Source organism: Pinus tabuliformis, chromosome 4_1 (assembly GCF_031772625.1).
Source record: "Pinus tabuliformis cultivar Carrire ecotype Pingquan chromosome 4_1, CPIR1, whole genome shotgun sequence".
NCBI classification, from domain to species: Eukaryota; Viridiplantae; Streptophyta; class Pinopsida; order Pinales; family Pinaceae; genus Pinus; species Pinus tabuliformis.
In genome coordinates this window covers 61299774-61309545 of record NC_142303.1, presented here as the reverse complement: position 1 = coordinate 61309545, position 9772 = coordinate 61299774, and the positions used below count along the sequence as shown (strand labels likewise).

Genomic DNA, 9772 nt, shown 5'->3' with positions numbered 1-9772 from the left:
CTACACAAGATATTATTAATCCCACCGCAAGACAAGTTAACAGTCAACCTATACCCTCTCTTTATTTCCAACCACTAGTGTTAGTCAATTCCACCATAAAGAGTTAGTAATGAACACAACCTACAACACCTCTCACTAATCAATCATCTACCTCAAACCCACTTGGAGACCCTTCAATCCAAAATATCTACATGATATTGTATGGATTTTAACCTTTAAACTCTTAATAAATAGCATGGTTTCCCCCCTGAACTCAAATAAAAAGAGAAAAACATATTTGTTGGGATAGTATTGATAGTTATATAAAAATCACTTACGAAAAAATTGGAAAAGTATTTACAAATATAGGGATAAAAATGCAGTTGACATTATGGCCATGATAGTCATATGGGAGTAAAATTTGTAGAAAGGGTAAAAAATCATCAGACCTACTTTAAAGAGACTAAGAACTTAAATGAAGAGAAACATTTTTTGTCCAATTGAAGATCATCATACTCCTGATTTGGTAGCTCAGTTGGTTGGGATCATGGTTTATTCCCCCTCCACCTAGGTTCAATTCCTACAAATGGACATGTTGTACCATTGTGATAAAGCTAAAAGGATAGACATCCCCTAGAATGGGACCCCCTTCGTGGGTATGCCTTTGGATGTCTCAACCTTTGCTAAGTCATAAGTTATTGGTATATTTGGTTTGTGGGTAGTTGGATATACTCTTGATGTCATAGTGGCATCCAAAAGATTTGACATTACTCCAATGTGTTTATGATTCGCCATATTTTTAAAAAAATGAAAAGAAAATGAAAAACATCATAAATAAATATATATTTAGGAGAATTAAAAAAGAATTATATAAGAATGCTAGAAAAATCTTAAATATCAATTATTATTATATTATTATCAATATCCAATTTTAAGGCCACAACCAAGCCAGACACCACATTGGTGTATGAGACCCCCTTGTTTGTGGGACAAGGGACCCACCTCCGCGCAATGATTTGACTGCCAAGTCTACGAAGGCATACATACTCTACCCCCTTTGGTTTTGAACATGTGACCTCTTAGGAGGAAACAAATGCTCCTAACCATTAGGCCCACTCAATAAAGTCAAATATAAAGTCAGAAAGGATTAAAGTGAGAAGAAAGATGTTGACAAATAATGTCCAGAAAATAAAGAAAGCATAAAATGCTACAATAATATGTTTTATGAGATTGATATTGTGATATGGAGGATGAAGCCAAATAAAAATCCAAAAGAAAAATCAAAATAAGTGTGAATTAGAAAAAAAAGAATTAAATAAAAATTGAAAAGAAAATATTAAGAATAAATTTGAAGATAGAGAAATAAAATTTGTAAAGCTAAGACCATATTGGCATTTTAATTTTTTGAAAAGTAAATAAGCAAGACAAAAATGAGTATATTAACACCCATGTTTCCAAAGAAGTATACAGTAAGACTAGCATCATTCATGGAAAAAAACACAACAACAAAAAAAAGCCTAAAAGAAAACGCAAGAAACAAGAGTGAATAAAATAAAAAAATAAAAGAAAAAGTAAATCTAAAACATGAATATAAAGAAGTAAAACTTATAAATGTAAAACATTGTCATTATCATTATTTTTTTTTGGAAAATAATATAGACAAAATGTATATATTGACACTTATATTTCTGAAAAAATATATGATCAAGTCAATTATATTAAGCAAAGTCTTTTGGAAGAAATCATATACAACTTGAGGTGGGCCTAATGGTTAAGAGTATGTCTTTCCTCAAAGAGGTCACAGGTTTACAAGAGTTTCAAACCTCTTAGAGTCAGTGGGAATTCAAATGGATCCTCTCCCTCCTTTCCGATATTCCTTAGATGCTCCTGGTCACTTTTTATCTACTAGACAAGAGCTAAACAAGATCATCAAGGAGGACATCTACAAGCAATTCGTCCAGGTCACCTGGGTCAATCCTCCAGGAGGGTTGCGCCCAAAGATGGCCTTCTATGCTGAGCACTTCTTGGAGTTGAGAGACGGGCTCATTGTTCAACCCCAGTATACATTTCACCACTGGATGCATACTCTTCACATTCCTCTAGGCCAGTTCAGAGTAGGCTCTCATAGACTTTGGGTAGAGACAGACCACCAGGTGGATAGACTAGACAGACTCTGCCAAGTATGCCATTTACAGGAAGTGGAGACCGAGGTGCACTTCATCCTTGGATGCCCTGTCTACTACGAGATTAGAGGAAGGTTTCATTGCTTGTTAAGAGATTCTCGAACCCTCGCCGACTTTTTCAGGTATCCCGATCAGAGATGTTTGGCCCTATATATGCAGGAGGCTCTTAGGTTCCGAGCGCATATTCTTCAGCCTCCCATCAGACCAAACTCCACACAGAGGATCACGACATTTTTCAGGGTACTACCTTTAGACAGGGCACCAAGAGATCGATTGATACCAGTACATATCCAGACTCCAAATCAGTGAGGATCCATGGAACCTCACCCTGCCACACGAGATCTCAACAGCAGTTTCATCTCAGATCTATTCCTGGGAGACAGACTAGGTCCTCCAACATTCAACAGCGTGTGAACCCCCCCAGGACACGATTTAGTGGACAGTTTGCACTTGCCATCGGCTCTTCATCGGGCCAACAGACATTGTTGAGTTTCTTCAGCGTTATTCATTCAGCCTCAGATGTTAGGAGAGATGGGTCTGATCCTTAGACCTATTAGGTCCTGGATCTTCTCCGCTAGGGCCAGATGTTGATTTACTTCATGCATTGTATCTTTTATAGGAGACTGTTTTGTTCTCCTGCTTTGTATATAGATCAGTGTACTCGATAGTCCCTTTGACCTACTTTGTGGTCATTAGTTGGACATAAATATAATTATTATTATTATATATTATATGTATGCCTTTGTAAATTTAGCAACAAAATGTCTCATACACTAATTGCCAAAAATTTCTCTTATATGATTTGTACCGAAAAACTTTGCTTAATTCATTATGGAAGACAAAAAAATTAAATTATATTGTTAAATTTACAAAAGTATACATACATTTATGGCTAAATTTAAAAAAACATACTGTAGTGTTGACCCTGTGACCTCTATAAAAAAGACACTCTTAAAAATTACACCCACCTCAAAACATATAATAAAACCACTGAAAGTCCAAACTATATTAATCCTACCTATTTCATTTTTTCCTTTTTATAAATTAATATAATCTCCCTCCATTCCTGAGCTCTTCTTCTTCCCTGGGTAGACTATTGTCATTCGTTCAATAAACTAATTCGTAAGTTTTTCCTGTTATTGTTAACCTATTATCATTCCTTCTGAAAGAAGAATCATAATAACCCACCATGTTTCAGATAGAGTGCACTATAAATCAGAGAGCGCTGGGATCAGAATTCCTCGAAAACGAACTCTCTATCAAAATCAAACGTATATATTTCACTATGTATTTTACATATTTTACGGACGATTATGGTTAAATTTTCATATTCTTTGCTACTGGTTGCGGTTCAGTTTTCCATTGCATGATTTTATATTTTTCATTGAGAACCAGGAAATTAGAAACCAAAGTTGTTTTCAGCCATTCATGCAAGCCTCCCAGGTGACCAACTTATGCGCCTCTTTGTCAGGGTCGCTAGTGAGAAGAACAGGTTCAACCCGACCACAATTTTCGCGTTTCCTGATGGAGATTTCAGAGGTAAATTGCAGAAAAAATTGGAACACAGCAATGTTTCTCGTTCTATTCGTTATATTAGATCATTACCCATTAAAGCATTGTCGATTGAGAGACAAATAAAGGAGTCCGTGACGATGAATTTACAAGAAAATATACAGAAACCAGAAGCTCTGTTAGACTTCAATGCCCACATGGTTTTGACTCAAATGGAAGAAAACCTTGATTCAGAAACTGAAATTGTCACCAAGTATGCCAAAACCGGGAACCTGGTAAATGCACGTCTGGTTTTTGAGAGAATGCGGATGCGAAATTTACAGTCATGGACTGCAATGATCGGAGGGTATGCTCGACACGGGCAACCCGAAGAAGCCCTCAACCTTTACATACGAATGGAACGGGGAGGTATGCAAGCGGACAATTTCCTTTTTCCTTGTGTACTCAAAGCATGTGGGCAGTTACTGGCTCTGAAAAATGGCAAGGAGATCCATGATTACGTGATTAGAAGTGGGTTTGAATCAGATATTTTGGTTGGGAATGCACTTATAGATATGTATGCTAAGTGCGGCTGTTTAGAAGATGCACGCCAAGTGTTTAACGAAATGTCTCAAAGAAATGTGGCCACTTGGAATGCTATGATTGCAGGGTATGCCCAAAGTGGGTATTGTGATGATGCTTTGAAGTTATTTGAGCAAATGCAGATGGCAGGTATGAAGCTGGATGTGATCTCTTGGACTTCAATGATCTCTGGATTTGTCCAGAATAGGTATGCCGAAGAGGCCTTGAAACTCTTCCATCAAATGCAGTTTGCAGGTGTGCAACCAACCTCGGTCACTGTTTGTTGTATTCTGCCAGCATGTTCCCAGTTAGAAAGTCTCCAAAAGGGGAAAGAGATCCACAGTTTCATAATAAAAACTGGGATTGAAAAAGATGTCTTCGTGGGAAGTACCCTTCTAGACATGTATGCTAAATGCGAAAGTGTCAAGGATGCAAGGCACCTGTTTATGAAAATGCCAGAAAGAAATGTGGTCTCTTGGAATACTATGATATCTGGCTATGTGCAATATGGGAGGAGTGACATGGCCCTAAAACTACTTTATGAAATGCTACGGTCAAGTGTGAAACCCAATTTAGTCACCATTGCAAGTGTATTACCTGCATGTGCTAATTGGACACATCTACGTCTTGGTAAGGAAATTCATCAGTACATTATTAGGAGCGGATATGAGCCAAGCGTGTTTGTGGAGAGTGCCCTTGTAGATATGTACGCAAAGTGTGGCAATGTAAATGAGGCACGCTACATGTTTGAGAGAATGTCCCAAAGAAATGTGGTTTCATGGAATGTGATGATTGCAGGTTATGCTCAGAATGGTTATGGCAATGAGGCCTTGAAACACTTTTGTGAAATGCAAACGGCAGGGGTGAAACCTAACTCAGTCACAATGGCAAGCCTTCTCCCTGCATGTGCTCATATAACAGCTTTACAACAGGGCAAGGAGATCCACAATTACATAATCAGAAATGGTTTTGGCTCAAATGTATTTGCAGGAAGTGCTCTAGTAGACATGTATGCAAAATGCGGAAATATAGATGATGCTTGTTGTGCATTTGACAGAATGCCAGTAAAAAATATAGCCTCTTGGAATGCAATGATTGCAGCTCATGCATCACATGGACATGGGAAAGAATCCCTTGAAGTGTTTAACCAAATGCAACAGACAGGTTTGATGCCAGACCATATCACCTTCACCAGTCTCTTATCTGCATGCACCCATGCAGGTTTGGTGTGTGAAGGACTAAAATTCTTTGATTGTATGAGTCAAGTATATAACATTATGCCTCATGTGGAACATTATGCATGTGTGGTTGACCTTCTTGGACGTGCTGGACGCCTTGATGAAGCATGTGACATTATTAACAAGATGCCATTTCAACCTACAGCTAGTGTATGCGGGGCTATGCTTGCTGCTTGTAGAATCCAAGGCAATGTGGAGTTTGGAGAACGTATGGCAGAACGCCTATTTGAGTTAGAGCCTGACAGTGCTGGAAATTATGTGTTGCTTTCAAACATTTATGCTGTACATTGCAGATGGGATGATGTGGCAAAGGTGAGAAAAATGATGAGAGACAAGGGGATGAAAAAGATGCCAGGATGCAGTTGGATTGAGTTCAGGAACAGAATGCATACCTTTTCTGTAGGTAATAGATCACATCCACAAATAGAGAAAATTTATGTAATGCTACAGAGCTTGGCAGAACAAATGAAGCAGGCAGGGTATGTCCCTAATACAAACTTTGTGCTTCATGATCTGGTAGAGGAGGAGAAGGAGCAAGTTCTATGTGGCCACAGTGAGAAGCTAGCTATTAGTTTTGGGCTTATTAATATCCTCCCCGGTACACCTCTCCGAATCTTCAAAAATCTCCGTGTCTGTGGTGATTGTCATACTGCAACCAAATACATCTCTAAGATTGTTGGGCGTGAAATTATTGTGAGAGATTCAAATCGTTTTCATCATTATAGGGATGGGCAGTGTTCTTGTGGGGATTATTGGTGAGATTACCTGGAACAAAGAGAAAATAAGTTCCCAAAATGACATCCATGTGCATATTATTTATCTGGTGATGGCCTGGCAGCAGTTAATATTTTTTATTCGTGATTGTGTATGCTTTTGGAGATTTAGGTTGTAATCACTCGAGACATTCCAACCTTTAGTAAAATATTATTTAGTAATCTCTGCTTATTGATTATTTTTGCAACATATGCAAACCTAGTTTTTGGATTTTATATGTATTTGTTTAGATTTGGTGAAGCATTAAATGATATAATACTCCGTGCACCATTCGTGAAGCATCTATGTACTGATAGCCTGTTTCAACATATAGTAAAGTCATCAACTCTTTATACCAGATGTTGAGCAACTTCTGCAAAATTGCAAATAAAGTCCTTAGTTCCTTGATGGATTTTCCTACTCGCATGTCAGTTTTTGTTCCACGAAGACTGCGCTAAGCAGTGTAAAGGGCCATATCCATCATCATTCTGTAGTTTGACAAATCTTATAAATATTACAAGTATAGTTTTCTTCTTCCATCGATTTTTTTCCTATGTCATTTGTTTGGCATCGTTAGATATTTTTGACAAATAGCTTCTGTCGAACTTGGTTAGTCATATGAACATGAACAACATCCTCAACAAGGGATATGGCACGTTGATTTTCAATAACCTTAATAATAAGAAAGCTAAAAAGTATTCTGGGGAAACTTTAGTATTCATTAATTTTATTTTTCAAAATTTCCTTCATCTCACACCACAAAATAAAAAGATAATCGGTAGAATGGACACTAGAAAAATGGGATAATATTTCTTCTATGGTCGATATTTCTTTATCCCTTTGGCTGCACAGATTCAAATACAAAACATTTTTTTGGATCTAAGTTCATTCCTCTTTATTTAAGGTTCTCGTCATTGTTGTCTCTTGTTTTCATTTTACAATATCGTGTGGATGATTGAGTTGAGAGGTTTATTCTACAGCCTAGTATAATGTGTAACACTGTTTGTTTGTCATCAAAGTTGAAATTTTACTCATGTAGGCTAATTTATTTATTTATTTTTCTTTTAAATCTATAAAAAAAGTAACTATAAAAAACATTTAAATAATGTCCGCTCATAAAAAAATTTGCACATGAATAAATTGGATCCCTCTCGGCTCATGTTAGATCCGTATTTAAGATGGATCTATGCTGGTTATTCTAGCAATCAATGTTCCACCAAAGTTCTAGGATGAGGGGGCGAGGGAGCGAGGGGGCGCGGGAGTGGCCTATGCAAAAGCTCCCTACCATTTTTTAGGAAACGTGGGGGAGCGTCAGGGTATTATAAATTTATAAATATAAAATATAATTTATTAATTGAATCCACTATGACAATTTGGTTTGAATTGAAAAGCTGCAAAGCATGATCATTGATATGAATATCATTTGACATTATCCAAGTTTATAATATCATATAAAATAATAAATTTAAAATTCTAATTCAGCTTGGTCAAATTCTAATTTAGATTTTGGTCAGACAGAGGGAGAGCTTCAGCTTGATAAGGTAGCCACTGAGTTCTGTGAAAAGGTAAATGAACAGATCAGGAACACTGCATTGGCAGTAGCAGGGGCAACTACAATGGGTTGTCCAGCTGTATTGGATCCAACAGCTAGAAAGTTTGTTATATTATATATAATATAGACAGTACACCATATGTTGAAAGAAGAGTTTTAGTTCCAGGAGAGATGAGAAGATCACATGAAAGAGTTTCTGACAGTTTACTATCAAATGACATTGATTGCAGGATGACCATCTGCGAACCAACTTGGGTGACCAACGATGGCATGGATAATTTGTCTACCTTATTAGAGCAATGCCATGCAGTTCAAACTTCAAACTAGCAGTGTATTTCAGGGGTGAAAATAATTTTCAGACCTGAGAATTCAAGCTGAGCAACTGTGGTCTGTGTAAATTTTGTAATTGTATAAATTCATATATAACGACAGTTCGTGAGATTTCTTGCTGCCCATAGTATTTTGTCATGCTTACAGTAAACGCATGTTAGTCTATAGTCCACCCAATTATTTCCCACATGACATAGGTGCTACTTCCATAGTTTGTATGTCAAATGTCATGCAAATTAAAAACAGAAACTAAATGTCTCATATTCTTTGCCTGTCACTCCAGTTATCTCCCCACTGTAATCCAGCCATCACTTGAGAAAAAAAGGAGAAGTTTTAAAAGGGAAAATTCATGTACGTGCTATATGGTCCAACAAATTTCCATGGTACTGACCCTCTAAAATAACGCTCTTTGAAACCAAAAGACAGCACAAGACGTTATCCCCATACAGAACATGAGTAGCTTTGTACCACTTTAGGTCTATTAAATCATAAACTATAAGCAAGGCCATTTTTTTGGGAGCGTGGGGAAACGTCCCCTCAGGGAAGGGAAACGTTTCCCTGGCACGTCCCCTTGAGTTTCCTCCATTTTGGGAGCATGGGGAAACGTCCCCTACTCGTCCCCGGAGCGCGGGGGAGCGAGGAAACTAGACCCCTGGGGGGGGGCGAGTCCCCGTGGAACACTGCTAGCAATCCACTTCCCAATCACGAGAATGGAAATATGTTATAATTGTAAATTCAATCTCTAATATTAACAGTGGCGTATCCTTTGTTAAGGATTTCATTCCATATTAATGTGAATACTACGTTGATCATGCATTTATACCTCCAACTAGGTTAGACTAGTAAATTAAAATAATAATAGAAAACATCTCAAGCAGCATAATCATTTACTACTCAACATAGTTGTGTTGAGAGAAGCAAGGCATTTTGCAACTTGGGTGGGGTAGTTATTCAACACTTAATTCATGTGTATGTGTGTGCAATGTTAAAATAATGAAAAAAAAGCTAAATATTGTCACACTGTCAAAAAATACAAAAATTAAGAACATACTTTATTAAACAAGAACAACTATGAATAAAGTAACGTAGATCCATCTTAACCTTGTATTTGTTATGTCTAGATGATAAAAAGAATTGAGTTTTATACCTAGAGTTTTTTATCCCTCTCAACACTTAATAGATATGGGGTTAAGATGGATATGTGTAAGAACCCAAATGTCAAAATTATTAATAGATTTGGCACGCTTGAGTGTTCTAATTAAAATTCTTGCAATAAAAAACAACGAACACCAAAGAGATTTGAAAAAGCAGCCTCTTATTTATATTAATAACTAAAAACACGATACATGCTCATGTTGAAATATGGCAACAAGACTATTTCAATTTAATTTGTTCTTGAATTAAATTGTGAATTAAAATCAAATTTAGTCTTAACAACTACTTGGAAATAATTAATTAATTCATTTTGAATTAATTAGTTGGAGAAATTCAAGTTAGAAGTCTTTCTGAAGTCATGCAACAGTTATCGCTTAAATTAAGGAGATAAAATTGAGTTATATTTGAGTTGTAATTAGTTAACTCAGTTTACTGAGTTAATTCCAGTGAATTTAGTTCCAAACTGTTTGAGGAATTAATAGAGAGTTAACAGTCAGTTGATGCATGCA

The 9772-nt window shown here is 36.7% G+C and overlaps 1 pseudogene; it reads left to right on the top strand.

Moving 5' to 3' along the window:
• The first annotated feature begins 3273 nt into the window (after positions 1–3273).
• On the top strand, positions 3274–6425 carry LOC149174163 (putative pentatricopeptide repeat-containing protein At5g52630 pseudogene; annotated as a pseudogene).
• Positions 6426–9772: the final 3347 nt, after the last annotated feature.